Raw genomic sequence first — 7,764 nt, forward strand, 5'->3', positions numbered from 1 at the left:
AAAATTGTAACTTTTAATCTATTGGTCGAAATGGAGTGTGCCATATGGTGTTGGAATCGTAGCACCCGCGCGGTCGCTAGGGTAAAAATCTCGGGGTATTGCGGTATAAAAATAGGGTAACGATCAAAACTCGTAGATCTGGTCCGCTGGAGATATGCCAGCATCGAAAACGAAATATATAGAGGGTTAATTAGGGTACGGGTCTTACAATGGGCCCCTGATCTAGGGGAAGTTCCAGGTCATCCTGGTGATTGGGAGGAGGCTATATATGTAGTGGCCATGCAATGTGGTCTTAGGCTCCCCCTTCATCTCATAATACGAGGAGTTACTGCTGCTCTGAGGCTAGCCCCAGGTCAGCTGATCCCAAATGCTTGGAGGGCATTATTTGGAGCTTATATTCTTTGGCAACAGCTCAGGATACCCAAGCTGACTATGGGCGAGTTCATATATTTGTACAAGGCAAAGGCTAGCCCTATGCCAAGCTCTCATCACCGACAATCATTCCTCTAATAAAATTGGAAGCATAAATGGTTCTTTACATTGGGGGAGTGGGAGACCCCAATGACCGGTGTGGGCAGGCTGCGTCCTCAGGTGCCCACCAAAATTGCGTGTCCAGGTCGGGAGTTGTCGAGCTTTTTGGTTTGAATAACTTTGGCATGCATGATTTAATTTGTTAGCTGATCGGCGTTATTCTCGTGCGGTTCTTTCTCATCTACAACCCAGGCTCTTTCCGCAACAACTCCAACAAGTTAGTCGTACAAGGCTATAGTATCACGCTCCGAAATTCGGGTACAGAGTGTGCACCCTCAGACCTGAGTTTTAGTTCGTAACTCGTACACAAAGTGTACTAATTTAATTCATTAATCAGTTTAATCAGAGATGATAATTATATTCAATATAAGGTCCACCATAATCTCAATCACACATGCATAATACTTAGCACTAATCAACTAAACATATATAAATCTTAACGACTCTTAAAATAAAATGAACCTTAAAATCATTCATTTATTATACCATTATAATATAATGATATTTATTTCATGCTAACATTATTACAAAGAAATAAATCTAAATAATTGCTTAAAGTCTCAAAATAAATGCCAGTATACATTATTCGTTAATTAAACTGTACTAACAAAATAAAACATTTAATCAAAAATTTTCTAATGCCGCCACTTCATCCTTGGATAAGTATGGCCATGTTTCAGGTAGGTCGTGTTTAGGTACAGTAGATCCTTCCGGTTCTTGCACCACATCATCTGCTAATGGCTCCTCTGTACGGTTTTTCCATCAATAAAAATGTAAGCTGGCCAGGCTTAGTGATATAACCCAGCATGGTTCATAATCATAGCAATTAAAATAATACATAAATACATGTACAAAGATATGAATGTAAAATGATGTATGAATGCATCAGATGGGATGATCGTCCATCTGCTTGAGTTGGAGGTCGTCAACCCACATCCACCCATTGGGCAGGCTTCCACCTTTCCGTGGGCTTGGGCATAGCCCGCATCTGGTAACGCTCTACTATGATCGACATTTCTTCCAGGGAGGGCCCTTAAGATCGACCATGCATTATGCAATGTAATGAATGATGGATGGTATGTAAATGCATATTTTCATATTTGGCATAGTTGTCTCGATTAAAATATTCACATATAATTTTATCGTACAATTATCATATCAAAATATTTAAACCAGTAAATTAATCAAATAATCACAATAATTTATTTTAATTTTAATGAATTATGAGACAAGTTGGGTCACTCACCTGAGTTTGGTAGTATTGACTCTGCAATGTAATTAGGTTGATTTGAATGTCTGGGTCCTATCAATTATATCAACGGTATTATTATTCATTTATTTGTATTACATGGTGGGGCCCACCTTTAATTAACATTCTAGTTGGCCAGATCCAAAATAATCAGATAATTCAAATTTCTATTATATTTTTTTCTCATTTATAAGATTATAAAATTGAATGATAATTACTTGATCGGGGTGGTCTATCGGATGGTCAGATCATTCAGATTCTTGAGGTATTATCATGTTTTGCCTCTACGCATTAGATGGATGGTGTGGATCTAACTACACATACACTGATGGCCCATCTTGACCTTCTACGCCAAGTGATACCAACACTTGTGCAAAAATCTAAGATTCCTTTATTAAACACTTTTAGATCTAACTAATGTGGCCTATCTGATTGTTAGATTGATCTAAAAATTATGGCCCTTGTATATTTTAGCCTTAATGATCATATGATCCGTACAGATTTATCTTAGCACAATCAGATTCCATCCATTTAATTTATTCCTAAAATATTACTAATTAGACCGAAATCATAAAAACATCACTTTATTAAAATTGACTCTACACACCTATACAATGATGGTGTGGATGATCCACGCTATCCATTATATAGATCAAGAAGAAATTAACAACATAATAAAAAGTTAAAAAGATCTAACGATTAGAACTTACCTAATCGAGCCTTCTTAGAATTTCCTCTTCCTTTTACTTTAGGGCTTCCTATCTCTCTTTTTTTAAAAAAAAAATGCAGAAACCTTCATATTCCTTTTTAAAGAAAATTCTCATAAAATAGGATGAGCACATCCTCCCTTATCTTGAATTAAATCGATCTCTAAACCTCTCTTTCAATTAAAAATTTCGCTACCAACTCAACTATTGACTTGATTTTATTTTTTATTTAAAAATAAAATCTTTATATATTGAATTTAATTTATTTATTTTTTATAATGTACCAAAATTTAGGGTTGTTACATATAGAGTGCTGTTTAAAGAAGTCGGAAAAAATTGATCACGCCTCAATCTCTCTACCGATCTAGTCTCTCTTTAGTCAAGCCTGAGGCAGCGAGTATGACGTAGAAGATCGGATTCTATCTATCCACGGTGATACCCAAGCCTGATACCCAAAACAAGGGGAGAGGGAAAGTTTACCGGTTTAAGGGGATCTTTTCGCTTCCTTTTCTTCTTCTTCAATAGCTAAAGGCCCACTAGTGTTGCAATGGTGGCAAGAGCGTGTGGATCAAGATGATGGAAGAGCATGTGGAAATGGCTGCATGGGAGCATTTAAGTTGGTCGAATGGAGCAAGAAGAGAGAAGAAAGAAAGGAACAAAATGCACTGCGGAACCGTCGGATTCATCTCGGGGTAATTCCTTTATCAGGCAAGTCTAATTGGTTGAGTTTTCGGCGGAAACGGATTGGCTACTCCCCCTGACACCAGCCCCGGAGCTGGTGGTCGGTGCTCTGTGGGCCCCACCATGATGTATGTGTTTCATCCATTCCGTTCATCCATTTAAAAATATCATTTTATGTCTATATCCCAAAAATGAGAGGGATATAAATCTCAAATGGATCACACCACAGGAAAAAATAGTGATTGGATGTCCATCATTTAAATCCTCCTAAGGCCTAATGTACTGTTTATTTGAAATCCAATCCGTTTATTAGGTCATAAAGACCCAGATGAAGGGATAAAACAAAGATCAACTTGATCCAATACTTTTATGGCCCCCAAAAAATTTTTAACGGTCGAAGTTCATTCAACACTGTTTCCTATAATGTGGTCCACTTGAGATTGGGATATATCTAATTTTTTGTTTATTACCATAAATTGATCTATAAAAATAGATAGACGGAATGGATGAAACACTTACATCATGATGGGCCCACAGAGCACCGACCACTAGCTCCGGGGCTGGTGTCAGGGGGAGTAGCCAATCCGTTTCCGTTTTCGGCTTGGGTGGGAGTCTCCCTGTGGGGTCCATCATGATGTATACATTTTATCCCCTGCGGCCATCCATTTTCCCAAGCCAAAAAATGAAGCATGTCCAAAGCTCAAGTAGATCACACCACATGAAACAATGTGAATTGAACATTTACCATGCAAAAATTTTTAGGGGCTCATAAGTTTTGGATCAAGATGATATTTTAGTTTTTCCTTCATCCATGTCTGATCCATGTATGTGTGATCTCATGAACATGTTAGATGACAAATAAACATCACTATGCGCCTTATAAAGGTTTCAACGGTGGACATCATTATTACCACTGTTTCCTACGGTGTGGTCCACTGGACCTTTATATAAGTTTCAATTTTGGATTCAACCCCTGAAATTGGCTATAAAGACAGATGAATGGCGTGGATAAACTACATACATTTACGGTGGGCCCAACAGAGTTTACGCGGTGTGATAAAAGTGTACCACTCAATAAAAGTGTACCACGCAATCCGATTTCGTCTGTCTGCTGTTGAAGGCCTTCACAAATTTTACTACAACGCGAATTTTCGATATGTTATGGCCCACTAAGATGTGTATCCATTAAATGTTTAATCCCACTTAAGGTCGATGATTAAAAAATCAGGCTGCTCTATTATTCTTGTGGGCCACACCAAAAGAAACAGTTGTAGGAGAAATATCTACCCTTAATTCTTAGAGGGACTACTGTGATGATTATGTAAAATCTACTTTAACCATTAGATACCGGACCAATATATAGGAGTAGGATCCAAAACTCAAGCCCATCCATGATTTAGGTACGCCACATCAAGGGAAACTGTTTGGAGGGTGACCATTGTGTTATATATATAGAGAGAGATGCTCACACTGAATTAATGCTAATTAATGTTAATGAGTGGGCATCATTCAAAAGATACTTCAAAGAGGAAAAGTAGTTACTGGCTTGGGATGGCTCCACCACGGTGTTCATGCAAAATCCACTTCAGCCATTTGCTAAGTTATCCAATGCTACACCCAGGGCTCTTAAATCAGCCCCACCAGTGGTTCATATAGACCACACGATTAAAAACAATCTAGAAGGAATGCTTACCCTAAAAATTGTTTCCCTTGGTATGACCCCACTTGAATCATTTATTAGCCTTCATTTTAATCATAAGGCCTAGAATCTGGTGTGGAATTCAATGGTTGGAATTGGATTTCACATGCTCATCACGGGGAGCCTGGTAACAATCAAGGGTGGACGTCCCTCCCAACTGTTTCTATTAGTATGGCTCACTTGGTTCAGGACCCTACACAGGATTACACCTCCAATGATCGGAGTAGATTTCGTGGTACGCATCATCGTTGCCCCTGTACGAATATAAAGGTGGGACCTCTTGGACGGTTGGTTCCCAAAAATGTCGGACATTCCCGAGATTGATGGGGAGTGGATTAGTGTTACCTGGTTAAAAAGCAGTGGGGTGCTTCCCTGACCGTGGGGCCCACCTTCATCTATGCGCTTTATATCCACGCCATCCAACAGTTTTGACACATCATTCCAGTGCATGATCTTAAAAACGAAGTCGATCCAAATTTTAAGTGGATCACACCACAGAAGAGTAGACATTGAATACCCACCATTAAAAACTCCCCACCACCGATGGTAATGTTTTGTAGGCCCCACCGTGATGTATGTGTTGTTTTCACATCATCCGTCCATTTAGAGAGTTCATTTTATGACATGAGACAAAGATTAAGGCAGATCCAAAGCTCAAGTGTACCCCACCACATAAAACATTAGGGATTTAACGCCTACCCTTGGGGCCACAAAAGTTTTCGATGAAGCTGATATTTGTGTTTTTCCTTATCCCATGTCTGTGTTAACTTATAAACATGTTGGATCTCAAATAGACATCATGGTGGGCCCTATAAAGGTTTCAACAGTGGGCGTCGTTGTTCCCGCTGTTTTCTGTGGTGGGGTTCACATAGCTTTGGATCTACATCATTCTTTGATTTATGCCTTAAAATGATCTCTCCAAATGCATGAACGGTGTGTATACAATACATACGTCATGGTTGGGCCCACAGAACGTGGCTACATTACTTTAGCATCTAATCTTTGACCACCAGCATTATGGGCATTAACCACCGCCTTAAATTAGGCCTAATAGTAGCGTGTTCGAAATAGATACTACATGTAATCCCACTCCTGATTTTTTTTTATAAGCCTAACCTGATATGTATGCGAGATCCACTCCGACCATTAGATATATAATCAAGTAATAGGCCTAGTACCAATAAATCAGGCTAATCCGTGATTCAGATGGGCCACACCAATGAGAATAACTAGAAGAGAGACATCCACCCTTGATTTTTACAGGGACCATCATGATGAAACTATGAAATCTATTCCAACCATTAGATGTCAGACCAAAATTAAGCTTAGTATAACGCCTCGAAAATCGACACCTGAGTACATAAACTCCAATCACGAGTTCCCACGTGTTAACCAAATGAACACGCACGTGTGTCTTTATTCAGGTTTGAATTCATTTCACACACATATAATCAGAGTAGCGCAATTCAAATTAGCGGATCCAAAGCGAGGTAGAGATAACAATAGTTAATAAATACAGGGCTAAGAGCAAAAATACAATCCTAATAGTGGTGATTGCCCAAAATGGCGGTTATACAAGCCACAATATGCATACCTAAAATGATTAAAGTGTAAAGCTTTCAGTTTACGCCCAATTCTCCAAAACATAACGGCATTGGCGTAACCTGATATAAGCCTACCGGTTTGAGGTCTCACTAGTACCAGCATCAATGATACACCTGGTTGGTGTTTTAAAACACCGTCCCAGGTGGGAGTGAGTAGCTAACTCAGTGATTTCATTAGTTCTAAGTTACATATGTTATCGACACAATCAGCGCAGTTAATGATAAACAAGAAACAAACAATTCCTAAATACTCTTGTTAAATGTGCATATGAAAATATGACATGATGCATGCCCTTTCCAAACAACACTCCCTTACACTCGACTCTGACCACTTGTTTCGCAAATGATAACACTTTCTCATCACGCAATAACCACGCATGTTCGCCACATTCTAAACTAATGCAATGCGGTGAATGATCATGTTAACTAAATAATTATTAAGTTCAATTCATCCAGTATATTGGCGAAGCTAGGATACCAACGTTATATCATGAGTCCTTATCCGGATTACGTGGTTCGTTGCCGCACGTAGCGACTCCTTACCAGTGTCCCTTGATCCAAATTTAGGTGTCATCCGTTTATATAAAAAATCAATAATTTCAAAGGTATGGTATGATACTTAAATGTTCGAGGATCAACCCGATATGGGTCGTTACCCAAACCAAATATGATCACTCAGTTCTAAGGTTGTAACAGCCCACAGCACGTTGCCCTGACTAACTGAAGCGCTATTTTCGAAGGGGGTCCGGATCAGACGGCTCACCCCAACCCATGCTCGGACTACAGCTCGGATGAACAGTGGCTGGGGTATTACAGAGGTGCGGGCTTATCACATAAAATCAAATTACCACAAGGAAAGGGCTTGTCACCCAATTCCATTCACGTCTGTATCATTCGAACGGTACTCTAGCAATCAACCATCGCCCGGGTAATTTGACGGGGGCCTTTCGAACAATGGTCTATCACCTCCATCAGTGCTCACTGGTCACTATGGGGAGGCTCATCACCCCAGCATAGGCCGACAGCTCGAACACGTTGTCCCATACCATCATGCCCGGCTCATGAGTCTTAGTGGGATCGTATCGCACTAACGGTTATGAATGGACACATCCATTGGGAAACGGGGTATCCTAGATTCTATTTAATCTTGTCATACATTGTGAACATACACGATCAGTCAGCTAGTGGACTAATTTGATTGACATGGGACAACCACGACACAACCGACATTGGGTGAAAGCAACTCATGTAGTCAATCTACTGTCGGTCGTCTGTGTTCACCCGGGTCGATCA

The sequence above is a fragment of the Magnolia sinica genome, chromosome 11 (genome assembly GCF_029962835.1).
Source record: "Magnolia sinica isolate HGM2019 chromosome 11, MsV1, whole genome shotgun sequence".
Classification (NCBI taxonomy): domain Eukaryota; kingdom Viridiplantae; phylum Streptophyta; class Magnoliopsida; order Magnoliales; family Magnoliaceae; genus Magnolia; species Magnolia sinica.